We start from the raw sequence: 27,321 nt of genomic DNA, 5'->3' as shown, positions 1-27,321 counted from the left end.
CTGGAGTACACATACGAGCACAGCAGTGTCTGTGAGCAGATGTAAGAGAAATTTGTGGGAATATGAACAAGAATCTTAATTTCTTCACTCTCTTCTCTATATATTTGTCAGCTCAACTGGATTTCATTTCTTGGGAGAGATCTATGCCTGGGAATACTGAGCCAAGAAAGTAGGAATGTCTGGCCAGGTGTCTCAGCAGACAGCTGATGTTATCTGCAGCATGATTGGCTTCCTGTATGATGTTGGAATTTGGCCTTCAGGAATATAATCAACCTGATTCGATTTTTGCTTGAGGGAAATAGAGGCTTGTTCGTAGAAATAGCTGCAATCTAGGTCTGTGTCTCATGTTTTTGTTGAAATGCTGAGTGTTTAGTTAAATATTTGAACACTGAAATACTTGGATGAAATAAATATTTGAATTCAGAATGGTAACACTGCACATCCTGCGAACTGTGGCCTCATTTCTTGTTTGATTTACCACCTTTCCTTCCAGAATGAGAGGGACAGTGCCTTGGAGGGCAGTAGAGACCATGGAAAAATCTACCAGACACCTTTGCTGACTTCCTGAGGAGGATCCTGGAACACATCACCTTTCTTCTGGTCAGAGCAGCAAGGCAGGAGATCTTCACTGAGCACACAGTTCCCCAGACTTCACAGTGGAGTTTCCAGTGAGTGGATAATACACAAGACAAGCTGGATTCTGAGCTGGCTGAACTGTTCAGTCACGGGAAACTAAAAGGCAAATGTTTCCAAGCCCAAGGGTTTCACAAGCTCATAGAGAAGTCAGAATCTGCTGTAGAAAAAACATCAGCATCTGCCTGGGGAAAAATAAATACTAGATCTCAGCTGGTTCTGTTATTTAATGGTTTAAAGTGAGATGGATCCAGACTCCATTTTAACAGGGTAGGTTTAAAGGGCCGTATTAATCTTTTATGCCAACTCAGTCTTATCAAAAACTGAGAGCTGCACATGCTGCCTGTTGTGGGGTGGCAAAGGTAGGACATTACAGCAAATGAATTAAGCCAAATTAGTGTTTCTGCTCTGTAGTGAAGTGTCCTGTCTCCTTAATGGGACTGGCAGGGCATTTAAGTCCCCTTTTCCTTTGTGGAAGCTCCTCTTGCCCCGTCATTAACTGGTCTGCACAGAAAGGCTCAAGCAGCCTGGGAAGCTGAGCCTGTTTGCAGCTCTGAAGGACTAAAACACTTAATTTTTCTTCTGTCACTTAAGTGTCCCAGTGGCCTTGCTCTGAAGCACAAGGATCTTGTATTTCCTGTGGAGAATTTAAATTAGCAAAGCTTGCAGTATGTATTAATGATTATACACATTGCCTTTGCTACTTATCTCATTAACTAGGTAAATTAGTGGTTTGGATAATCTAGAGTTGGATATTTGTATTCCAGGAAGTTAATTTCTAAGGGGAGGTTTCTCAGAGCAGTCCTGGCAGACCATTCACTGAAGTAGTCAATAATGACACTAAAATAAAGTTCTAATTTGTGATAATATTTTGCAATTCTAAAACAGTTTTTGTCTGAGGATCAGAAGGCCTTACATAAACATGAATCATTTAAGCCTCATAACTTCCCGGTGATTATACACACTTTATATGTGGGTGAGTGTGGAAGATGAATTACAAATATCAGACAATGAGTCAGAGAAAGACTTAGGAAACAAAATCTTGTGTTTCTGATTCTGCCTGCCTGAATTACTGAACTGTACCTGTGCTTGTCATTGGGTTAATGCTGAAGAGATCTAGGATGACTGTGGATTTTCCCAGTGAATTTATGGTCAAGGGACTTTTCAGCTGTAGTTGATGCTGTCAGAGCTGTGATGTAGCAAACTGCACCCAGTAGGATTTTGTACTCTGGGAAATTCCACTCTGACACATTAAGCCATGAAAATTCCTTAGAACATCTTTCAAGTTTTGCTCATTTCATCTCCTTGAGGTTGGCAGTTGTCGTTTTGAGGTCACGCTCTGCTTTAGGATGAGCCTTTTTCATCTTGCCATGGATTTTCTTTTCTTCTTCAGAATTGTCCTCCAGCTAGTTGAAAAAAGGAGAATAAATGTGAAAAAAGACTTTGTAACAAGCATAAAAATCATAGGATCGTGGAATGACTGGGTTGGAAGGGACTTAAAGACCATCCCATTCCACCCCTGTGCTGTGGGCAGGGACACCTTCCACTATCCCAGGTTGCTCCAAGCTCCATTCAAACTGGCCTTGAACATTCCAGGGATGGGGCAGCCACAGCAAACATGTAGATGATGTTTTCAGAAGGGCCCAACATGTTGAAACCAAAGCAAAGAGGGTCATCTAAAACAGAGACCATTACAACTGCACCTCAGGTATCCGAGTGGCAGGTTGGCTGCTGTTCATGGGCAGGTGGTTCACCTTGTTCTCCTCGCCTTTTTCTCCTCACCTTGCAGTTTTCCAAGAAGGGAGAGGGCAAGATTAGTGCAGTGAGTTGAGTGAGAAGCTAAACCCTGCCCTGGCAACAGACTGAAAACCCAAAGAATCATCCGAGGTGCTTCCGGAGAGCAGCCTGAGCTCCATGTGTGGTTTTCAATGGGGCCACAGGAGTTCGGTCCAGCAGTGACTCTTCCCAAAGCATCCTGCTTGCCCTCAGAATTCACACAGCTCTTTTGGGCAGTGGCACAAGTTGGCAACACTTCACTGTGCTGCCATGAGTTAATACCTAGAAAAACACGGCCCCTTCCTGTTTGTGCAGCATGCTGGAGTCTCACAGCATTGAACCAAGTAGACAATGGAGGTTTTTTTCCTTTCCCCAGACCGGGAAAATGAGAATGGCAGAGAATAAAGAAAAATGAAACGGTTATTTCTGCCTGGTGAACTCCCTCCAAAGCCCTCTTCTCCTTCTGGCATTTAGTGACTGAGTCATTCCGAGCAGAGAGATCTAAGTTTGAACCCCGTGGTCTAATGCCTGCAGACAGGAAAAGGTTTTTGTGGATCACACAAGCCGTTAGCAGAAGCAGGACAAAATGTCACTGGAAACTTGTGCTTCTTTAGAAGGAATCTGTGCTTCAGTTAATAAATTCTGAGGCATATGAGGCATCTGTGAGTTTAACATCCTGTGTAAGTTAACACTGACTTCAGAAGAAGCAGCAGACAGCCACATGGCTGCTCTGGTGCCGATTTCAAACTTCTCCAATTACATTAAATAAAAAACAATTCAGGTACAGGAGAGGGAGAAGCATTCCCCAAGGCTGGATGGAAAGGAGTTTCATGGCTGCAGAGGGAGACATGTTATAAGCAGAGGCCTATCAGCATCATTATGTAAAAGTGGGTCTAATTAATAAAGAATGTCAAGGAAATACAATGTCTTTATGTAGAGAGATCCCTAAAAATTCCTGTGAAATGACTATTGCTATCAGGTGGGAGGGTGAAGTGAATAATTAAATCCATCCCAGGTTGTATGAGATGCTAGAAGACAATATAAGAAACCGTGGGGGAGATGAGCTGAGTAAATCTGAGCATCCCAAAAGGTGCTCTGAGTGGAAGAGCTGTAATGGTTGGCTGGGTTCATTTCCCTGAAGAATAAGGCAGGAAAAAACCCTTGTTATGCTTCATACCCACTTCTCCTTCTTGGTTTAGCCAGGGTATTGTCCAGCCCTTCTAAGTGCCATTTCAAATGTCTGAGCTAATCCTCCAGTATCCACTTGCTGGCCCTCCTGTCAGCTCCTTCACATCCAGGAGCTGCCTCAGGAGACCCATCTTGCATTTCATCCTTTGGGCCAGGCATTCCTCAGCATCCAACAAGTTCCCTTGTTCCTAATGAAGGGGTGGGAATCCAGTGTTCATCCTGTGAAGGGCTGCTAATAAGATTGTTTTAACATGCCTGTGTTACAGTTGATCTCTGTGACTCAGGCCACAACTTCTTGAAGTTAAGCATCAAAAACTCTGTTTGTACACACACACGGGTTCCTAAATGAGAGTTTGCACTTTAAAAAGATACCACCCCAACTTGCTGTGGCTCATACTGAATATCAGTGGTGGACCAGGGACAGAACCTGGCTGGGACTCGTGACAGCAGTTCCTGTGCTTTAACCAGGAGGCTTTTCAGTCTTTTGTTATCTAAGGACTTCATTTGAGTTACAGGCAGGCTGCCTGTGAAGCTCATGCATCATCCCCATGCGCTCCTTATTCATTCCATATTCTGAAAAGGAGCCTCTTATGAGTCACCTGAGGGAGCTGATGCCCTGCCTCGATGAATCCTGAGCCTTTAACCATTCCCTGTGGATTAAAGCCTGCAGATGGGTGGGGAGGTCATCCTTCTCCTGGCTGAGTGTGGCTTGTCAGCTCCTCTGCTCTTTCGTATCTTCTCTGAGCTCCCAAGTCTTTGACATGATTCTTCTCACCTCCCATCCCTTCAGTTACATTTCCTCCTCCTGCTGGGCCACATTCAGCAGCAGCTTCACCTGGAATTATGGAGTTCAAGCAATGCGGCTCCCAAAACAAGCCATTTCTATTCTAATGGTTCCTGAAAGCCCTGAGGTGGACATTTTATTATCAGATCCTAGAAGGTTTTGCATACCAGTGGGAGGCCTGGTGTTTCCTGAAATGCCTGTTCAGCGCAGTTTCATATCTCTGGTGTGAGTAATACAGCTCCTAGCAAAGGTTGTTATGGAGCACAGGAGCAAATCTGTGTGCCAGCACAGAAGTCAGGACTGTATGCCAAATTCTGAACTGATATAAATGCAGAATGATTCTTATAATGATCTAGATTCACACCAGTCCAAATGGGACCAGAACCCTTTGAAAGCATTTACTTTCTAAGGCTGTGGCTTAGCCTCATTTGGCTCACACTGGAGCTGGGAAGGTGTGTACCCAGATAAAAAAGCAGATTTTGGTTCAACCATATGTGGAAAATTGGGTTTAATTTTTTTTGCTTCACTTAAACTTGTATATCTTGGTCAGCACTTTCTATCCCCTCTTACCAGAAACCTAACTGATTTGTCCATACTGGGCCTAAGTGAAGAGACTCTGAGCTGGAACTGCCCCTTTGTGATGGCTGTGTGGTCCTGCTTAAGAGAAGTGAACCAAACATCTTTGTTTCAGCTTTTAAATGTTTATGAATAGTGAAATCTTGTATTTCCATGCTCATATCCTCACCCCTCCCCCTGTGCTGGTTTGAGAAGTGGGAAATCCAGGCCATGAATTTTGAAGGCATTCTCTTTCCACTCCCTAGAGGCAGCAGGCACATACTCAGATTTCAGGATTTTCTCCATTTACTAACTTTTCTGGCATTGATTTGGAAAGAAATTATTAAGGCCCCTTGCCCTATCAATAATTAACAAGAAAGTCACTGACTTTCTCAGCGTCTCTAACTGAACATGGCTGTTATTTTTTCTCCCAGCCCTTATCTTTCCTGCCCAGACATCCCAAGGTTCTCAGTGCCTGTAATTGCCACTGTTTAATTCTGCAGAACAGGACAACCTCAGTTTATTTTCCTCATAATGTTTAATTTCTCCCAGAAAAGCAGCTGCAGAAACTTGTAGCCATTCCTCTGAATTGCCATCAGGCCAAGCCTGTGGCAAACAAAACATGTGGGGCTTAGAAGCAACTGAAGGGAGGAAAGTTTTGTCCTTGATAAAACCAAAATACCTTGATGGACCTTGTGCCACCCTGTGACAGGAAATGCACTAAATAGTTTTAGTAGTAATGAAAAATAATAGTAGTAGTATTAGCAGTAGTAATCTTGGCTTTAAAGTAATATTAAGGCAGTGATCTCCATCCATAAGTTGAAATCTAAAGATAGAGTAGGTTGGATGAGGGATGACTATTGGGTAATTATTATAAAAGTTGGGAAATGCAGATTTTAGGTTCTTGGAAAGAACAGAATGCTCCCTTCTGCATGGCTGTTACAATAGCTACTTTCATTATGTTATGACAAAAACATATGTGCAAAATTAGTGATGCATGCTGCTAATATTAGATGACTACAACGATCTCTCTACATTTTACTTTCCAGTCTTAAATTGGATAAATGATCAGTTAGTAGGATTTTTGCCTGACTAAGGAATAGTAAAAGCAAGTGAGATTTATTGCATAGCTGAAGGTGCACTTCATTTGCATTTTATTAACTGAACTGTCTGATTAAAAGTCAGTTTCAGGAGCGTGTGTAAGAGAGAATATTATATGCATGAGGAAGTGGGTTGCTGTAGAAACTCAAACTCTGCAGCTCTAGCTACACCAAAGGCATCCTGAGTCATAACTGCCATCAGTTTAGTCAGCCCAGTTTGGTTGGAGTAAATGGTACCCTTTTATATCCAATCTGAACTCCTTTTCCCCCAGGTCAGGAGAGCCAAGCAGCAACTCTGGTGCCTTCTTTATTGTCCACAAACCCTGGAGAGATCCAGCTGGGATTCAGGTTTTGGTATCTAACATGGAAAGACAGGTATAATGATAGAAAAACTCAGCAGCAGTGCAGAATCCTCATGACTGCCTAAGATCTTCTGGTGTATCTTCCCAGCCCCACAAGCACTGAAATATTACTATAAGGAATCCTGTGGATATTCCTACATGTGGAAGTTCTTGGAAGAAGCAGGAACAATGGAAGCAGCCATTTCTAGCCACTCCCTCTGTGATTTCCCATCAGGGACAGGATCCCTGCACAGAATGCCGATCTCTGACATCTGCAAGTGGAAGATGTGCATTCAGTAATGGTGCTGGAATTCAAACAGCACGAGTAACTGCCTATTCATAGCACATTTGTTTGCTGTTCACTGCTTTCCATTACTTGCCCTTCCACTTTGTTATATATGTCATGGGTGAAAACTCATGTTGCTCTTCCCCCTCTGCAGCTCCCTGCTTCTGTGGTTATCCTGCAAAGAAAAGGGGGAAAAAAGGGGTCACAGGAGGCAATACAGGCCAATAAAAAATGGTGCCAATATGTCTACTTCCTGGTCATGTATTTCCTAATTCTTTGTGCTTCTCTCACAAAATGAGAGGTTTATTAGACATCCTGTCTCTGGCCCTGGCGCTTCTAAATGTCTCTCAGCCTGACATTCCCCTGGGCACAAGGCAAGCTGGGAAGGGATGACCAAACTCTTTCATTCCTGCATGAGGATCTCCTCAGCCAGCCCCAGCTTGTGCAGGAGGCACTGTGTGCTTTGCCTGAGGACTGCTGTACAGACTGTTTGAATCCATTTGGAGCAACGCAGTGGGTGAAATGCAGGGATGTGCTGTGCAAAGCAGCCCTCAGTTAGTCCAGCTGCTCCTGGAATGAGACAAAGAGGAGTGGAGTGAAATTACTAACAGGAGTTACCAAGGCTGGAGAGAGAAAATCTTCTGGTTTATAAAGTCATTTGCATTTCCCAGCTGGAATCATAGCCCCATATGAACTGGCATTAGCTTTGGATACACAGAAAAGTAACACAAGCCTTCCCCTGTAATCTATTTCCCATCTTCATTTGTGACTTTCAAGGCAAAATACTGACAGGACTCTTTGGAGCTTTCCTGTCCTGTTTCTATCACTCCTGAGAGTTACTGGAAGTGCTGTGACAGCAGCCTCAGAACGAAACATCACGTCCTTCGGGTGCTGGACTGCATCTCAAGAGTCAGTCTCCTCTTTTATTCTGTTTAGCAAAGCCCAAGATGGAATTCCACAAGCGGGGAGTAGATGTAAGATGCAACCCTGTCCATTTGATAGCTCAAAATCTGAAAAGCAGCTTCCCCATCTCTCCCATTCACCTCTCAACAGCAGAGTGCTGGGCTGAGCTGATGACAGTCCTGGTAGGCAGCGGGTTTTTCTGGTTGATCGAAACCTGACATTTGTCTGGGCAGCAGAAGGCCACTGACTGCCAGGGGGAGATTATGTAGCCTGTCATTAATCCAGGGCTGCACTCACGCTTCCATCTGTGCAGGAATGTTTCTGGAGCAGCGCTCGTGGTGCCTTCCCGGAGCGCACGAGCGCAGTGCGCACCGTCTGCCTCTCGTGCTGGAGGGGCAGAAATTTCAAGGTCAGAGCAAGATTGTCTTTCAGCACAGAAGAGAAGGACATGGGCAGCGACAGGCTGTTACCTGGATGAAGGGAGTGTTACAGTAACAGGTTTTATCCTTTCCACAAAAGAACAGAATTGATTGTACCCTGATGTTCACTCTACCTGCAGCCTCCTCTGCTTTAAGGAGGATCCAGAGCAGGACACGCTGGATTTCTGAAGCAAATGCACCACTGCTTGGTGGGATCCTTGTTCTTCTGTTACCACCCTGTGATGCTGTGTCACATCTGGAAAGGAGCAGGGGAGAAAAGGCACGACCAGTTCAGTTACAGCAGGAGAACAGCCTGGTAGTGCATGACAAAGCAGATTTATGATTATTAACCTGTGCAGAGAGAGGCAAAAATCCTCCCTGTGGGTACAGGGAAAGAAAACGAGTTAATGCTGGCATGGGAATAGCATTAAAGCAATCCTTAGAATCTCAGTCCTCACAGGGGGTCCTTTCCATGGAAAACCCATTTGCCCTGAATGATTCTGCAGCACTGCCAAAGGAAAGCATGTTGTGGAGAGATTATATTTTTACCTTTTGGGCTCATACTTTAATACACTGACAAAGAGGACAATGTGGCTAATAGGCTGCTATAACCAAGCACAATCAGAACACATTTTGGCACAGTCAAATGTCACTTTCAGAAACCTACTTGGTAGCAAAGAAAGGAAATAGTTGCTGAGTGTAAAAAAGATAGACCAAAGGGCTTGTGATTCATGCTCTGATCATGTTCTGTCAGTGTGTCTGTGCAGTGGAGTATATGAATAACTGGTGGAGTTTGATAATATGCTTAAATACTGTTCCTGCTGCTAAGCATTAGCATGGCTGTGTGACAGCACAGCAGAGAGGCGAGGCACAGCCACCAGGAAAGGCAAGACAGGCTGCAGTGAGCTGCAGGGCTCTGGCTCTTCAGCAACACGCAAGCAAGGGAAGCAAATCTTGATTTAATCTTTGGTTGATGTGCCTTTTAGGTAGCTTTCCTATAGCTCTGTGTTACTAGAAACAAGCCATGAATTTTTGGGGTTTTGTTCCTTTTCAGAATTTCTGTAAGGATTATATTTTTAATCAAAGCCCGTGGCAACCTGGTGGGGAGTCGTGGAACAGCCTTGCTGTTCTTTGTGCATTAAAATGCCCAACTGTGGCATCACAGGTCAGACATTTGCATAATCAATGTTTTCAACTAATTGTCCCTGGAAAGGATTTCTGAGATGCACATTTCTGTATGGCAGAGCCACCTCTGCCTTTATGGCAACTGGCACACATCAATTTGGTTCAAGCTTGTACTTTTCCCAGTGTCTCTGTACATGAAAAACTCATGGAAGTTTGGGGTGATCTATTAATGCAGAGGGCTTGGGCTCATCTCTGACTTTCCTAAGAGCATATTCCAGCTTACACAGAGTTAGAGAAGGGGAATGGCAGAAACAGAACTGCTCTGCATTAGTTGTGCTGATGTTCCCCTTCTCCTCCCTTGGGCTTGAGGAGGTTGGGTGATTTGCCTAGAGGCTGTTACAGTGGCAGCCTTTGATGGCCAAATCCTCCATTCTGGCACTATGATGCTGAGAGGATGCTCTTCCACTCCATCTTGTTCCCTGCTTTTCTCCTGGGCCTGGTGATTACCCCATTGGAACTCTCCAGACTGCAGCTAAGTCACTTTGTCAGCTGCTGTTGGAGGAAAGGTGAACATGTTAATCCAAATAACAGGGAGGAAATCCTTCATTGTCCCCATTCCCTTGCTGCATACTCAGCAAAATTGTTGCAGATCAGCCCTGCTGGGAACAAACTGGGAAGGACAGAAGGGAAGCTCTCGGCTCCATCCCTTCACACACACACACACACACACACACACACACACACACACACACACACACACTGCTCAGGGCTGGCTGGCTGGAGCAGAGCAATAATACCACAAACAAGGTGCTGCTGCCCCTGAGCTCCTGTAAGCTCTGGAGGGTCTGTGCCTGTGCTCCACCATGGCTCCAAACTCACCAGCAAGGCAGGGCTGTTGGACAAAGCAGGATCAAGTCCTTAGCTGACAGCTCAGCCATCTGCTAGGCCTGCTGCCCTGTGGCAGCTGTGGATGCCAGCTCTGACTCTCAACAGCACATCTGTTCATTAAAAAAAAAAAAATCAGTGTGTTGTTTAAGGTCATTCTATATTCCCCAGAAACAAGAGTCTGGTTTTAGCAGCTTTTCCAATCTCAGTGAACTGGCTGAGCTTGTAGCACACTGGCTTTGTCCTGGTTTGTGTCACCAAGTGTGAGATCTCAAGCCCGGTCCATGTTGTCCACCTCTGCCTGCTCCTCCTTGGCTTCTGCTTGAATTTCTCCATGACATCCCAAGTCAGAAGTCTCTTCTTCTGGACCAGAGCCCAGGACATCAGAGGACAGAAGGGACACAGAACCCCACAAGGGAATTCTTAATCTGCACCATAAGCTGGAAGCCAGGCCATGGTGTCAAACATCTAAAATAATTTTCCATCCCACTGAGATTTGAGCAGCCAGGTCCCATCAGATCAGCACTGTGCTTTGCTCTCCCATCCTGCCCAGAGCAGGGAGAGTGCACACCTCCAAACGCACCAGAGGATCTTGCAGTGTGTTACTTGTGAGCCATGATTTGAGACTGCCTATCTTTGTGGCCTATGAAAATCATATCTGCTTTGTACAAAATGCTTGTTTGCAATGTATAAATCCTGGGAGCTGTAAAATACCAACAGCTGCTGGAAAGGGCACTGGAAGTTCAGCAGCTGGAGACTGTTTGATCTCTCTGTAGCTCAAGTCCTGCTTATAATAATAGTCTCAGAAGCCAGCAGATATTCTCAATAAGCTCTGCTCAGCAACAGATACTCTTCAAAATTATATTAAAAAGGAAAATATGTGTCAAAACTAGACAAAGGGTCAAGTCTTCTCCTCACAAAAGCTGCTCCTTGAGATTACACATGTATGCGAAATGAGCAGGTCTCTGCCACAGCTTTCAGATCTGTCAGTTTTCAGGCTTCAAACAAACCCTGTTACAGCTCATCTGAAGTCCTGCAAACCCCAGGCCACTGAATGTTAACCAGACACTCCTACATCACGCTCGTTTGCTCTGGAGCAGATATTTTCTCTTCAGGCTTCAGCTCACAGACAATTTAACAAATCTTCAGGCTGTCCCAGCTGCTCCCCAGTTGCTTATTTACCCTCAGGTTGAAGAAGCTGAATTTTATCCCTACAGGAAGCTCAGGCCAGGGGGGGAGCATCCTGTTTGCTGTATTTCCACTTTCACTGATGTTCCTCCAGGCTTCCAGTGAGAAGTGGCTCTTCCCCACCATCTGTGTTTTTTTGCTGTGATCACACCTTGATGCAATGCTAAAAATTAGGATTGAGCACAAGCAGAAGTTTCTGCAGCACAAGGCAGACCAAGAGGTAATTACACAATTGCCATCAGTCCATTCAAGGCATAATAAGCAGGTTTTGGACTGGAAACTGAATGGTCTTCTAGGTTTAAATTCCTGAGCATGTTTTGAGTGTTTCACAAAAAAAAAAAAAAAAAGCCCTTAGTGGGACGAGTTGCTCAGGCTGCCCAGGAGATTTTGACATAGCAGCTATGTTGCAGTAAGTGGGATTGAACACCCAAACATTTTCAAAAATATAGAAAAGCTTGTCCTGGCTGTGTTCCTTGTCCTGAGGAGATTCAAGCAATTAGCATGAAGCAGCTCAACACTTCAGTTTGAAAATGATCATTTTTACCTTTATGACAGCCCTGCCAGATCAAGAGGGACCTCACCATGCATTGATCAAGATAAGGGAAGACAGCTTTCCTTTCCCACTCTGGCCTGCCTAAGGAAAAGTCACTTGCAATCCTCTTCTTCCTGGATAATTAGTAACAACCCCCCGCTGCAGAGAACCTATTTCAATCTCTGACCAAGCACAGTTCTGGTGAGTAGGGTTTTTATCCTAGAAACAGAGGATTGAGCAGGGATGTGAGCATTAAGAGCAGTGAATAACACACACAAAGTGCAGTAAGTTTAAGAAATTATAATATCTTTTGGCTCATTCCTGAGAAATGACACATGACTTCTCCAGACATGGAACACAGAGGGGAAACATATCCAGATGTATCCAGCAGCCAGAGATTAAAAGTCACAGCCCTATGGATGTCAGTGACAATTTTGCTTTGGATATCAGTGAAGGCAGTATTTCACCAATGTCCTTTGGAAGTCCTGGGAGTGCAGCAAAACCCACAGTATCCTTCAGTGATGCTCCCAGAACATGCCTTTAACCTTCACAATGTTCCCACTAGCACAAGATTTAGAACAGATATTTTAGTAGCAAGTGAAAGAGAGGCAGAAAATGCCATTATTTTTCCAGTTATGTCATTGTTGGGTTCAGGAGCAGCTTTCCAGAATAACTCATCCTGCTTCTGAGCATCCTCTGAAGTGCCAGTCATGGTTTGTAAGGTTGCCCTGTGCATTGTGTCCTTACACTGCCCTTTGTTTCAGTGAAGAGCTCTGGAGAAGGTGGTTTGTGCCCTGTAATCATCTGTCCATGACTTCTGTCAGGCTCTAACACAGTTTGGCTTTTGGTCTCTAAGCCTCACTGCACCAATTCACTCCAAAATCCCCAAAGGGATACCAAATCACCAGGAGGTCCTGCCTTGGCATTTTCATCCTTCCCTCTCAGCTGGAGTCTTCTCTCCATGTAAGTCTGCTGTGAACTGCATCAAGTGAGTTCTTCAGGCTAGATTAGGTTGACTCAAATCACCTTTATTGCCAATTTTGGTTAGTCCAAGTGACTTTGGGGAGGACTCACAATCCCTTCTGCCCACAGAGCTCCAACCAAGGTGCAAGAGAACCTTGGACCTGCCCAGCAAAGGTGTGGCCATGCCAGGCAGGAGGAGGCTGAAAGCTGCCAGGAAACAACCTCAACTGGCCTTGGCCTTGACCTGTCCACAGAGGCAAATCCAACATCTGGCTGCTGGGTGTGATGCAAATCTGGGATGCGTTGAAAGTCGGAGGGATGCAGACAATCCCACATTAAAGAATGGCTGGTCCATATGTTTCCTCTCTCCTTTTTCTGTGTGTTGAAGGGCTTTAGTCAGGAAACGTGGTGGGGTCTTTTCACCTTGAGAGCTGAGATTTGTGGCTCTCAATTTAGTGGTGGATGCACGTGTGCAAGCAGAGAACAATGCACCTTCCCTGCAGAGCTATTTTTAGGGTCTTGGTTGCAAGGCAATTACAGTGTTGTGCTGATGAGTGTTAGTAATGGTTGCAATATAATCATGGAGTGAAAAATGCTTTGGGGGAGGCATCGTGTCCTTTTTGTGTGCAGAGTCTCACAGACAAGTAAAGAAAGAGGAAATAAATTGTCATCATCTAAAACACGTAACTTCACTGTAGAAGAAGAGACAGAGTTTGGTTTCATTTACAGCAGTGCAGATCTCTCCACAGAATTCATTTCAGATTTGCTCGTGTCTGATTTAATCAAAACATGGTCCATTCAACACAAGAAAAAATCCAAAGTGAAGTTAATATGGAGAATTATCTGCTTACTTACAACTCCCAGTGTTAGCCCCAGCCAGCCTCCCTGTGCCACCACAGTCAATTCAGATAAATTTGCCTTGGATGAGAAAATAAAAGATGAGTCTGTTAATCAAGATTGCAATATCTGTAGGAAAACAGAAAGTAGCTGAGAGGTTCTGAGTGTTCATCAGGGACAGACAGCGTTGCCTGTAGGGGCAAATTTGAAAGTCAGTGAGAGGAAATTTAATCTTTTCAAAGATCAGATCTATAAAAAACCGTCTTTCTTCTTAGATTCTGTATTAAAGCTTAAAGAAATCCTCCTTTCTCTGCAGCATATGGCAGAAGTACGTAGCACACAGAAACAGGAGTGAGGCTTCAGTTGAAATTCCCAATGTTTTACATGTTCACTGAGAACTCCAAAATTAAACTGCAGAAAATCCGCAAAATAATCTGAAAAAAAAATCTGTAAAATTAAAAATAATCTGCATTTTGGATCTTTGCAGCAGTGATCTGTTGAAAGGGCATTGATTTGAGGGGTTGTTCAAAACTATTTTTTTTTTGACATATAAAAATAGGAAGGCAAAACCAAAATGACAAATTCAGTTCAAGAAAATAGGAACCAATAATGCTCAGTGGGAAGTGTTAGCAAATATAAATTAACTTTACTGCTTGAGGAAGCATTTTAAGGTAGTTTTGGTTATATTTTTTTCTGAGGGAAGATCTTTGTATGATCTCCAGTGACCTACAAGTGAAGGACTGCTATTTACAAATGGAAGGAATTGTTCTTCCTCCTATTTTTAGCATTATTAAGAGTCTCCAGAAGAGGATTCTCCTGGATGACTTGATCTTCCAGGGATTCCTGCAAAAGGCAGCAGGATGCTCAATGCAGAAGCCTTGGGCTTTGAGCACAATGACCCCTCACCATCCAAACCAACCCGGGGAATGGATTTTCTGGCAGTCAGCTCCCAGGAAAAGCTGAATTCCCGCTGTGAGCAGGAATTCCATTCGGGTTCAGCCCTGCCAGAGGCTCCCCACGGGGGTCCAGCCGTGTGGATTTGGGGCAGTCTGGCTAATCCCAGCTCCAAGAAAGAACACCAAAAGCAAAGTGCACTGCGGGGTTTAGTACTTCGGTGTTCTAGGAAAGAGGGTTTGGGGTTTCCAGGATTGAGACACCCACAGGGAATGGTCGGGCAACGCTGGGATGTGCAGGCAGAAAGCTGGGAAAGAAAAATGAGGTTTGTTGCTTGGAGTAGGAGGAAGGTTATTCCAAGGATAGAGGGCAGCATAAGACAGGCTAGGAATGCGTGTGGGATAGGGAGAGCCTGGGGGGAGAACTTGTGGAGGAGGAAACCGGCGCGCAGGGACAAGCTGGGACTTGACAATCCAGAGGTCTGGCGGTGAGGAAGCTGCAAGGAGGAATAGGAAACCACCGAAGGAATCCCACAGGGCTTGAATAACAGGATTTCTGCTGCATGGCCAAATGTCGCTGCTATTCGTGTCTTTAAATTCAGAATTGTTTTACTGACCCCCTACAGCAGAGTCTGTGGGGACATGAAAAAGAAGAGAGGAGAGGAGAGGAGAGGAGAGGAGAGGAGAGGAGAGGAGAGGAGAGGAGAGGAGAGGAGAGGAGAGGAGAGGAGAGGAGAGGAGAGGAGAGGAGAGGAGAGGAGAGGAGAGGAGAGGAGAGGAGAGGAGAGGAGAGGAGAGGAGAGGAGAGGAGAGGAGAGGAGAGGAGAGGAGAGGAGAGGAGAGGGAGATGCCATCAATATGGTGGAATTCTCTCTAGCTGATGCCAAACAACTTTCCTCATTGCTATCATGACAAAAAAGACTGGGTCTTCCTCCCTGATTATTGATGCTTATATCTTCTTTCTTATTTGAATAACCTGCTCTTCACAATATTTTACCCAGATAAAACACTTTTTACTATGCTTTGGTTGTGCAGGTGGCAGGAAATAAAGTGCTGGGAAATCCCACCTGGCTGAGGATCCCCGAGGCTGCTCTACAGCACTGTTCTCTCAGGAATCTCCATGCTCTCTGCAAACACTGTGATTATTCCTCCCACTGCTATTTATTCCCATTTCCAGACCACCTGGGAGCCCCCAGAGCTCTGAGTGTGGATTCATTGCAGCCACAGATCAAGATTCCCCCCTGTTTTATGAATGGGCAAAAAAAAGTACAGGGAATTAATTTGTAGAGAGGGCAAAGGAACACAGAGAACTGAAATATTCTGGTGTTTTGCTATTTACTTTTAACAAGGAAACCCTTTCTCTTCACCCAGAAGGAAAAATCTGTCCCAGGGCTTGTTCATGGCCTCAGGTTTCTCTTTTTCAGGCAGAGTCAGGAGCTGCATGGGGTCAGTGTCATCCACACCCTCTTCCTTATAACCATCAATCATTTTGCCTTCTCTTTTGGGTAGAAGGTAAAACTAGAAGGAAAAGAGAAGGACAGCAATGTTTCCCACATTGCTGAGAAGTAGATTGAAGAAAACATGGAATTTCCCGTGGTGGTGTCCTCTTCACACCAATGATACCTTCCAGTTCAATAGGAAGATACCAAATATGGGTGGTCAGCTCCTAAGAGGAGTCAGAAAACAAGAGATTGACTGGGAAAAAGTAGGGACAGTATTCCCACTTTCTCTTAAGCCTTCCTCACTAGGCCCAAGCCACTGGGAACCTGCCTATGGCTGAGAACAGGGAGCTTTTCTCCAATCTTTTTTTTTCCTGAAAACTGTTAGACCAGTTCTGGTGAGGGCAGTATTTGGATGGGGGTTCAGAGGAAACTGAAAGGGAGGACCTGATTCATCAGCTTCTGCCCTCAGCCACCGAAAACTACTACCAGGAGAGTCAACAGCACGTCCATTTCCCATGGCCGGTGGTGGTTTTCACTCTTGTCACAACCTGAGTTGTGGCAAAGCCATTCCAGAGGAGGGAGCAGGGGAGTTCAAGGGCGTGACTCATGTCCCAAGGCTTTGCATTTTTTGGGACCTGTTCTGTGCTGGGAGCAGACTGTGTCCCACACTCCAGGCAGTTTTCCTTCCCCCACCCACACATCTGCACCAGCTTTAAAGCTGCCAAGGCAACAGCTGATGGTGAGCGCTGTGTCGGTGTCCAGCAGCCAAAGATGTGCCCCTGGGGACCAGCCCTACCCGCTCAGCTGCCGCTCCCTGCAGAGGCGAGGCTGATTTCATCATTCCTATGATTAAAGGGAGCAGGGGCTGTGCTGTGGCTTTCCTTGGCAGCAGGGACACACTGCCCAGGCCGAGGGCTGCTCTCCGTCCCACCTCTGCAGCCCCAAGCAATGCTGGGCGCCAGCCTGGTGACTCAGCCGGCTCAGGAGTCAGGATGGGCACAGAGGGAGAAGCCCCTGGGCTGGGGAGGGGACTTCTGGCCACCAGGGTCTGGTTTAGAGGCCACTGCTTGGGCTGCAGTCAGGACAACTTGGCACTGGTGGGAGGCAGCGATGGCCCTGGCTGTCCTGGTGATCTCATTTCCCCATCATCCTCCTGAAAACCTTGATGGGCTAAAAATATACTTGTGCAAGGACTCCAAGGCAGCAGGGCTGTGCCCTTGGAAACCAGTTTCCCAGCTCTGAAAGATCCTGGTGTGACACCCTCAGCTGCAATCTGCTGCTCTGGGGTGAATTTCACCCGCAAAGCAGGAAGGAGAAATTTCCTCCGTCCATTTCCGCTTTGATCAGGCAGAGATAAGGAATGTAACAGCTCAGCAGTCATTTCCCCTCTCAATCTACACAGCTAAATCTGTAGGCTGGCTGGGTTGAGATGCCTGGATTTGCAATGTATATTTGAGCCCTGGCTCAGGTCTGCACTTAATCCATCACCTCCCTGAAACACAGGGACTAATGTGGTCCCTGGAACAGATCAATGAAATGTTGAACCAACCGCCTACAGAAAATAAGTGTATGGCCCAAAATAGCTCATACTTGCATTAAACAGAGTTTCTTGGGTGTAGGGCTCAGACTCTTCTGGAACTTTAAATTCTTTATACCTCATCCTTTCACAGCTGGGGAAGCTGAGGCAGGACATGAAGACAATTTACACCTTCAGAGTTGTCCACCCAGTGTCAGCCCATTTTTTGGCAGACAATGTACCTACAAAAAGTCTATTTTGTTCTGACCTTTCCATCTGAAGCCAGAAGGAGTGGCCTTTTTAAAAGCTTAGGTGTAAATGTAGACCCAAAAGTCAAGGAAGGGGTAAGGCCATGCCAACAGCTGGGGGTGAGTTAAAACTCCGAGATTTCATTTCCTCAAGATCATGTGGAATTTAATAAACTTATGATTAAAATACCTGTGAATTCAAGTCTACCTGATATAAAACAGTGAATATAAATCCAGATGGGCTACACACACACCTGCAGGCACCATCCTTTTCTCTCTCTGCCTCTGCCTCCCATTGCTGCCACATGGCCCTTCCTCCTCTCCATCTCACACCTCTTCCCAGCCACCACACAAAGCAGGTTAAACCCAAGGTCCTGGAAGGTGTGTATTTGCAAGGGCTGGCCAGGCTCTTTCAGAGCTGTCCAAAGGGCCTGAACCAGCAATTGCATTTTAAAAGAAACAACACATTCCTATCTGTAAGTCCAGGGGGATGGCAATGCTGGGAGCCTGATTGGGAAGTTTTAATCCCTCAGGAGACTTCAAATAATGCTTTGTTTTTGTGGCCATTTCTTCTTGTCTTGCCTTGTAGGGTGTTCGATAAACTCAGCTGCTGAGGGGTAGGGGACAAGAGGCTGAAATAGAAGGATCATCTAAATAAATTCTGTGCAAAGTCACATCTTTGGCTGTATTTTCTTGCCAAGGTGAAATAGCAGATTTCATCAGACCTGATCTTTGGCAGGCAAACCTCAGGCTGAACCCTTGGCAGGAGCAGCCACGCTGGTGATGGAACTGACGTTTCATTTTAAAATCATTTCTGTGTCCCAGGTTTATGATGAATAAACCCTGTGTGTTTGCTGCAAGCAGGGAGGATAAAGCTGTTGTTGTGCTAGCATCCTGCATGTTTCAGTCACTCAGTGGGTATGAGCTGCCCTGAAAGACACGAAAGACTACAGCTCCTGTATCAGCCCTAAGTATTTCTCTGCTATATTTGCCTCAGCTGGAGCGTTTGGGATGTGGTTACCCTGCCAGGATTGCCATTGTGGGTGTTGTGGGTGAACACGCTTGGGATTGAGTTTCCAAGCAGGAAGATTCAGATAAACAACTGCTTTGAGGTGAAAATTAGAGAGTTCATGTTACACCCACCTCTTGAATTTGTAACTGACTATTCACCCTGAAAATCTGATTCTAGGAACTCAGCATGTCCCGTCAGGAGCAGAATGATACACAGAAACCATGGCCAGCCAGAGTCCTGAATGCTGAGAACGGTGATTAACTCCTCAGGAATCTCTCTGGAGCAAGTAATATTTTCTGGGCTTTTTTAGGTAATTATTTCAAACCTTGAATCTGTGAATGGAGATTGTAAACAGTTCTCAACCCAACATCTTAGAGAAGGATGTGAAATGCATCAAATAAGTAACGGGTTCTGACCTGTTTGCTCATGTGTAACTCGAAAAAATAAATGTCTTAACCACACAGGAGGAGAGAGCTGCAAAGGCAGCTATTGGATCACTCCACACAGTGATCCAAGGCAGAATGGTAAACCTGAAACAGCTGCTGGCCCACTCAGCTCACAGACACATCAGCAAGGGCCAGGACTCAGCCAAGCTGCTTTCTGCTCCCAAGGGTGCCTCTTGCTGAGTTCAATGACGTGTTGTAGCCGTGTCCACAGCCCAGGCCCTGTCCTGTATCTCGCTGGCCACGCTCTGCTCCAGCACATCACCACACTCAAAACCTGCTGGGACAGCCTGGGCTGGGCTGCAGCTGCTTCCCCCAGCCATGTCCCCTTATGATTACTTTATCTGGGAAGGGGGGTTGGAAGGTTCTCTCAGAGAACAGAGGAGAGATTGTGGAGTGACGTGTCCCGATAGCAGTGCACAGCAAGCCCTGCAGACCAAGGGTTGTGGAGGGAGTTGTCTGCTAAGCAGGATGTTTGCCTTTGGTGTGGGCTCAGTTTCTTGCCCTGACACAGATCCCTTCATCATGTTAAAGTGAGACTGAGTCCAGCCCTCTTGCCTGAAGGGATGTGAAGCATAATTCTGTTTCAGGTTGGAAAGTGGCCTTCAGATAAAGGCAGGTCAGCCCATGTAGAATCCCAGAATGGTTTGGGTTGGAAGGACGTTAAAGCTCATCTTGTTCCACCCCTGCCATGGGCAGGGACACCTTCCACTACCCCAGGCTGCTCCAAGTCCTGTCCAACCTGGCCTTGGACACTTCCAGGGATGGGGCAGCCACAGCTTCTCTGGGCACCCTGTGCCAGGGCTTCCCCAGCCTCACAGGGAAGAATTTCCTGCATGTACCTTAACTGCATTCCACCTATCCGATACAGACCACACATAAGAAAGGCTCTTGTCTCTTCCTCGGTGCTGCCAGGGATCCCAGGCTAAACACTGCAGCCCAGGTGTCCATAGTGACATTCCCAATTAAAAAGAAGGAGGGTGTAAAGGGAGAAGGACAAGGTGAGGAACAGGGAGTACAAAACCATTTATGACTGCTTGTTATAGAGCCTCAGCCTTTGTGCTGTTGTGATAAGCTTTGGAATAACAAGGAACTCAGCTTGGATGCTGCACTTTGGGGTTGTACTTCAGCAGCAGAAGCAAAGTGATCTCTGGTGGTTTGGGGAGGAATGGAATCCGGACCAGAAAGCCCTGCTGAAGGATCACAGGGTTATATAAAGATCTGCCTCAGGAGACTGCAAGAAGTTTTTGCATTTATTAGTCATTTAGAAAATAATGAAAGCTGCAACCTCATTCTCAGCTGTTGTCTGTGCTTGCTTGGGGAGGATCAGTGTATTCCTGTGAGGGCTGCAGGGATGTTGTCTCTACAGAGACACGACCAGGCTCTAACCAAACAAGGGCAGATCAGTGTTCGTGGGACACAGAGGGTCTGATGGGGACAGTGCCAAGGCCTTTCAAATCCCACCAGGTGCTCAGTGAGTCACAGATCCTGCAGGAGACGGTCTGTGCATTGTGATCAAAAGCTTCAGGGAAGGGTGCACACAGGAAAGCAAAGTTCAAGTCAGTCTTCCTGGTATCCAACTTTTCAGTGTCACATTTTCAATTGTAGCACGCAACGCAAGGAATTAAAGAATCAGAGAATCATGAAATAGTTTCATTGGAAGGACACCTAAAGCTCATCTCTTTCTACCCCCTGCCATATGCAGGGACATCTTCCACTATCCCAGGCTGCTCCAAACTCCATCCAGCCTGGCCATGAACACCTCCAGGGATCCAGGGACAGCCACAGCTTCTCTGGGCACCCTGTGCCAGGGCCTCCCCACCCTCACAGGGAAAAATTCCTTCCCAATATCCCATCTGACCCTGCCCTCTGACACTGGAAAGCCATTCCCTGTGTCCTGTCTGTCCATCCTCTGTCCAAAGTCCCTCTCCAGCTCTCTTGGAGCCCTTTTAGGCACTGGAAGGGGCTCTCTCTGAAGCTCTCCCTGGAGTCTCCTCCTTTCCAGGTGAATACCCCCAGCTTTCCCAGCCTGGCTCCTGAGCAGCCCTTGGAGCATCTCTGTGGCATCCTCTGGGCTCACTCCAGCAGCTCCTCATGCTTGTGATGAGGGACACCCAGAGCTGGAAGTACTGTCCCAAGCAGGGTCTCAGAAAGTGAAGCTGAGGTGCAGAATCCCCCTCCCTGCTGCCCACACTGTGGGATCAGCCCAGGACACCAGTGGGTCCTGCAGAATTTGGTTTACATTTTTACATACAATTTGTTACACTGTCACATTTCCAGGACAGGCCTCTGAGCAGTGGAGTGGCAGGAAGGAGGTGGCACAAGGAAATGGAATTACCAGGGGGGTTCCCCAAAAGCTTTGTGTGAGATGTGAAGCAGTTGCAACAAGGAACATCAACACTGGGCTTAGCAAAAATTACCTGCAGCACTTAGATCAGGTGAAATATGCATGTCCAATCCTCTTTTTAGCATTTCCTAAGCATGGCTTTCAAAGGAAAGCCCCTAAATACACATTTTAAACAAAGACACTAATTTCTGTTGAAATGCTGTCCTCAGCTGGGATAATCAGAGGCGCTGGAGCAAGGTGAACAGTGTCTGGCAGCAGGAAGGCTCATCTCCTCCTCTAATTAAGCTGCACATGGACTCTCTGACAGCAAAGAGGCATCCAGAGGCTCAAGACCCCATGATTTATATGGATTTCCTGGTGTTTTCGTGGAGTTTCTCTTTCCTGCATGATTTACAAGGCACTCCACTCCTTTAGAGAGCACCTTAGCCTTTCTCCTGGTAGGTGCTGTGGAGCAAGGCCATGCATGATTTATACAAAATTATGTGGGTTTTTGATTAATGCCAAGGTTTCTTCATCACTCTGTTGTACCTCATCCCCAAATGCACTATAGATTTCTCTGTTTCAGCTCCTTGAGTTACAGAGTCAGGGACTAAATGAATAATTATTGCTGGGCCCTGCTAAGGAAAAAAAGTAAGATTTTGGCCATAGGTGATTATAGTTTCTGCAGCTGAATCAGTGTCCCATAACTGACAGAAGATAATGGATTTAATAAATAACTCAGATTAAGTCTGATGTTATTTTTAAATAATTTCAAAAACTGTTACACTAATCCCTCCATGGCTGGCAGAAAGGAGGATGCTCAGAAGTTAAAATTAGTTCCTCCACGTTCAGCCTGGTGTGGAGTTACAGGCACTCCAGGGCTGTCCTGGTTTTCTGGGGCATCCACTTACAGTGGAGCCAAATGGACACAAACAGCTGCCTTTGGAAAGTGGGAATGAGCTCCCACAACTCACACAGCCCTGCTGCTGTTCTCCTGCCCAATGCTCTGATAGATCAGCAGGAGCTCCCAGCCCAGCTGATGGGACAATCAGTTGGTGTTATCCACAAGTGCTTCCTGCACACAAATTCTCTTTCCCTTGATTCACAGGGAATTCCCAACTCTCCCAGGCCTCTTTATCAATAAATAGAAATATCTTCTGTACAATGTCAATATGATTAATTTCCTTTTTGGTTTTCGCTGCCTACATTTCAGAGTGGTCCCATTTCTTGGCTGGGAAGAGGACCTGAAGAACACTTTGCCTTGAAAAGCACCACAGAATCCCACAGCCACAGCAGGAGCTATTTCAACTGAAACTTCTGGAAAACCATACTTCTTTCCTCCTCCTCCTTTTCCTCCTCCTTCTTTTCTCTCTCATAGAGATGGGCTGACAGAGCTGTTCAGCCTGGAGGAGATAAGACTCTGGGGAGAACTGAGAGACATTTCCAGTACCTAAAGGGGCTCCAAGAGAGCTGGAGAAGGACTTTGGACAAGGGCCTGGAGGGACAGGACAAGGGGGAATGGCTTCCCACTGCCTGAGGCCAGGGCTGGATAGGAAGGAAGGAATTTTTCCCTGTGAGGGTGGGGAGGCCCTGGCACAGGGTGCCCAGAGAAGCTGTGGCTGCCTCTGGATCCCTGAAAATGTCCAAGGCCAGGTTGGATGGAACTTGGAGCAGCCTGAGATAGTGGAAAGTGTGCCTGACCATGGCAGGGAGTTGGAATGAGATGAGCTTTAAGATCCTTTCCAATGCAAACAATTTCATGATTCTCTGAACTGACACATGCCCATGGCTCCCTGGCTGCAGAGGAACAGGGGCAGAAAAGCGAGACCACATTTTTGAGGCTGCTCCACTAAATTAAAGGAAACCACAAACTGAACCTACAGCCTCAGAAAATCCAGCTGCAGTGCTCGGCTTTGCCTCTGGCTCAGCAGTAAGGCAGAGATAACAATAAATCCCTTCTCCCACCTTCTGCATGTCCTGATTAGACAGACTGTAGCAGATGGGGGCTGTCATTATTCCGTGCCTGTTCCGTGCCTGGCACAAAGCGGCTCCGATCCCGGCTCCCGCCCGAGGGGGCTGCACCAACAATAGCTCTGACAAGAAGCTGGTGGTGCTGCCGGGGAGGTCACAAGCTGCCCAACCTCTGCCACCCCAGGAGGGACCAGTGCAGCCTGTGGAGTTAGCACTGCCTCCCTCACAGATTGTGTGCCAGGAGGATGGATCCCAACTGAACAAGGAGGAATTTCCAGGCTCCATCCCTGCCACACTCAGGAATGCTGCACATCCGTGAAGGCATGAAGCTGTGTCAGGGAGATTTAGGCTGGATAATCAGTGAAAGGTTCTTCCCCCAGAGGGTGCTGGGGCACTGAACAGGCTCCCCAGGGAATGGGCACGGCCCCAAGGTTGCCAGAGCTCCAGGAGCATTTGGACAACACTCCCAGGCACAGGGTGGGATTGTTGGGGTGTCCTGGGCAGGGCCAGGAGCTGGACTCTCATCCTTGTGGGTCCCTTCCAGTCAGGATACATCATGATTTTATAGACCATCAGCAGTTACATCATCAGCTGTTTCAGGAACCCACGTGGATATTTCCTTGGTGTTAGTGTAACTAATAAGTAAAATTAATTTGTTGGTGTTCATTTAACGGAACTACGCTGTTGCTGACTCTGTGTATGCGAGCAGAGAGTCAGCAGAGGACATTGTGTGAGAGCAGCATTCAGGGGCTGGCAGGGACCCCTCCCTCTGCTTCCCTCCATGCAGCTGAGGCTCTCCTCTCACAGAGGGGTTGCTCCAACCAGCTGCTGTGCCTGTGCAGCACCCCAGGATGGACCCCAGGGTGTTCCTGCCTCGTCTCTCCCTGCCACAGAGATGCCACACGCTGACAGTACTCTGACCAGTACCTTTCTCCACATGCAGTGAAGGTAAATCTATGCAAGAAACATGAAAAACACAGGAGAGGAAATCAGGGCTTTTCTCTCAGGGCTTAAAATGAGTGTTTTCAAGTCTACCCCAGTCAGAGCCTCACTGAGGTGCAGTGTGGGGTGAAGGGTGGCAGAGTGGGGGAGAACAGCCTCAAAAAAAAACCCTGCACTGGAACCACAGCTTCTCATACCTGTCGCAATGTGGATTTTCAGCTTCAACACACAAGGCTGAGCTCAGGGGACACTGTCATGTAGATTTAGGGTTTTATCTCCTTTCCTCTCCATTAGCTGTGATACCTTCTTATTATGCTGAAACCCAAAACTTTTCTTTCCTCCAGTGGTTGTTCCCTTCCCCATTTGGAAAGCATTGATCTCTCTGTGTCCTCAGCACAGGTTCAAATCCACCCCCCTCATCCTCAGCCTGTTCCTGGGGTCAATTGCATGGCAGTGCCACCTCTCATGACATCAGGGACCAGAGTGAAGGACAAGGAGAGGGATGTTCATCCATTACACGTGTTTTTCTCTCCCCATCCTCTCCCTCTGTGCGCTGGAAGTGACAGGGAACTGAACAGGATGGGGCTGATTGTGCTTGGCAGGTGGAGAGGGAATGGAAGGAGCAGGGAGAAAAAGAGCAGCCTGGGATAACCATGAACTTCTCCCAGCCTTGTTTCACATTCACATCCTGCAGCACCTTGGGCGAGAGCTCTCCAGGCAGGGGACCAAAAGCTGGGGGCTGGCCTGTGCAGGAAGCTGCCCCCACTTACCTTGGGGTGTGATTTTCAGCCAATTTAATTAAATTGCTTGGCAAGGTAGCGAGGACTCATCTATTTCAGCTTGAGCCAGGCCTGTTTTGATTTAGTGTTGGCTGATTAGGAATTAGTGGAAACAAACTGCTCAGAAAACAAAATTAGAGGGTGCAGGCTAACTTTTGCACCAGATTAAGTTGAATTAAAAAGCAATTGAAATGTAATTTTCCTGTCTCAAGCAGCCAAGAAACAAGATAATGCAACCGGTGGCACTTGAAGCTTAAAATCACAGCAGCCAGGATTAGCACAACTGGCTTTTTAATGCCTACAAACAACAGATTTATCTGAAGGTCTTTTCTCACACTTCTCCTATCACCTTCCACATAAGGCTGTGTACAACTCATTTTAATTGCTTTGAAATGCAGAATTGGTGTGACCCCAGGACTTAGAGCAGCCAGTGGATTGCACAGTATATCTCCATAGGTATTTCCATACTGGGCAATACTAGTTGTTCCCTGAATTTCTATAATTTAGATTGGAATGGCTCTGTGTGCACAGCTGGAAAGTGCACACCCTCTCCAGGGGTGTGGAGGGTGCAGTTCCCATCTGCATCCCAGCATCACCTTCCTGCAGCTCTGAGTGTCTTTGTTCTCCATCTCCCTCATAGAAAAAGATGTCAAGTAGTTTAAAGTCAGGTTTTAATTAAATATCTTTTGTTGCCCTAACCATTGGGGAAACACTGCTTCTCCCTTCCCCATCAGCTGGACCAGGCTGGCACCCCTGCACACACCAAGAGGGTTTTATGAGGCTTTGCTAAAAAAGGTGATGGTGTGGAGGGGGTGCCAAGCCACAATGTCTTCAGCACCTCAGAGTCCCCAGAAGTGCCCACAGTGCTGCAGCCAAGCCCTGCTGCAGTGGTTATCTGGGGGTCAGGGAGCTGCTGTCCCTCTTGGCCAGAGCAGCAAGAGTAGGACTGGGGCAAGGGCTCATAAATGAAAATATCTCCTGACTGATGGAGACTGTCATGGGCACAGAACACAGCACTTTGTGAGCTGCCCAGCAGCTCCTGGCCAAAAGGACTCATGGAGATAATGGGTTCCTGCTGGGTTTCTCTCCTTGCCACCTCCCTGCTGTGCCAGCCAGCAGCTCAGTGCCTGATGATGCTCCAAGTTGCTTAATCCTGTCTTGGCTCACTTGGAACCTCTGTGCAGCTGATTCTGCCTGGCTCCCTGGTCCTGGGCCCCTCTGACTGGAGGAGGTGCTCTCCTGGCCTGCAGCACCACCCACAAGCTACGCAGACAAAAAAAGGGGCACCCCAAACTGCCTGTGCCCTGCACAGTGATGGGGTGGCAGAGCCCAAACTGTCCCCCAGAGGCCAGGACTCTGTACAGGTACATGCTGACATTACCCACAAAGGGTCTTGGCCAAAAACAAGGCCAAAGCATAAATGGAGGGAGGAGATCTGGGGGGTTGAGTGGTGGCCCAGACAGGAAGACAGCCACCACCATTCCTCCTCCAGGTGCATCCAGGTGCAGATAATGAGGGCTGTCCTGGGAAGAGCCAATCGTGGAGGGGAACTGGAGATGCATGGCCCCATGGGGGGAATAAAAGAGGCAGCTGAGGGTGGTGTGGTATGAGGCAGAGTTAGAGTAAGTGGGTTTTTCATCCTTTGCAGTGCTGTGTGGTTGTTTATTCTCTTATACCCCATTGTGAGGTTCCTGGCTGTTTGGGGCTTGGCTGGGGTCAGTGGGTGGGCTGTGGTGCCCTTTTGCTGGGATGGGGTGGAGAAAGCTTCCCCAAAAGAGGCTTTCTGGGGTGTTTGGCTCTGTTGGGGGAACAGAGGAGGGGAGGGAGCAGATCTTGATGTTTGGGTGTCAGGGTTAAGGCCATGAGGGATGGTGGGTTGAGCTAAAGGGTGGCTCAGCCTTCTGGAAGCTGTAGGAGGTCTGCAGCTGGATGGATGGGATAAGAGCTGATGCTGCTGGTGCCTGGCCTTGGTTACTGGGACAGGAAACAGGGTGAGAGAATGAGAAAAACACTGAAACCTTGAACTTAAAAGGGTGATGTGAGGGAGTCCTTGGAAGCTGTTCTGAGCTGCAGGTGTTGGCTGTAAGCCTGTAGGGGAGGAGAGGAGGCACCATCTGTGTGGGATCAGCCCCTCTGTGTGTTGATGCACAACCTGGGTTTAGGGGTCCCATGATGGTGTCTGCTCTGAAAGTATCTCCCTTAATGCTGGCTGGAAGCCTTATTTTTCTGACAAA

The 27,321-nt window shown here is 46.9% G+C and overlaps 1 long non-coding RNA gene across 5 annotated transcripts in view; it reads left to right on the top strand.

The window, feature by feature from the left end:
* The window catches only part of LOC137483798 (uncharacterized), a 39,974-nt gene extending 14,467 nt beyond the window's left edge, over positions 1-25,507 (top strand). For 4 of the 5 annotated variants that reach the window (XR_011004648.1, XR_011004646.1, XR_011004649.1 and 1 more), the window contains 2 exons: positions 494-668; positions 18,804-20,352. This is a non-coding gene — a long non-coding RNA (uncharacterized lncRNA). Of the gene's footprint in view, positions 1-493; positions 669-18,803; positions 20,353-25,485 lie in introns of those variants that run through there. The other variant, XR_011004647.1, reaches the window with a different exon arrangement.
* Positions 25,508-27,321: the final 1,814 nt, after the last annotated feature.

This window comes from Anomalospiza imberbis, chromosome 16 (genome assembly GCF_031753505.1).
Source record: "Anomalospiza imberbis isolate Cuckoo-Finch-1a 21T00152 chromosome 16, ASM3175350v1, whole genome shotgun sequence".
Taxonomy (NCBI): domain Eukaryota; kingdom Metazoa; phylum Chordata; class Aves; order Passeriformes; family Viduidae; genus Anomalospiza; species Anomalospiza imberbis.
The sequence above is the reverse complement of the archived record's forward strand: the minus strand, read 5'-3'. Positions and strand labels throughout refer to the sequence as shown.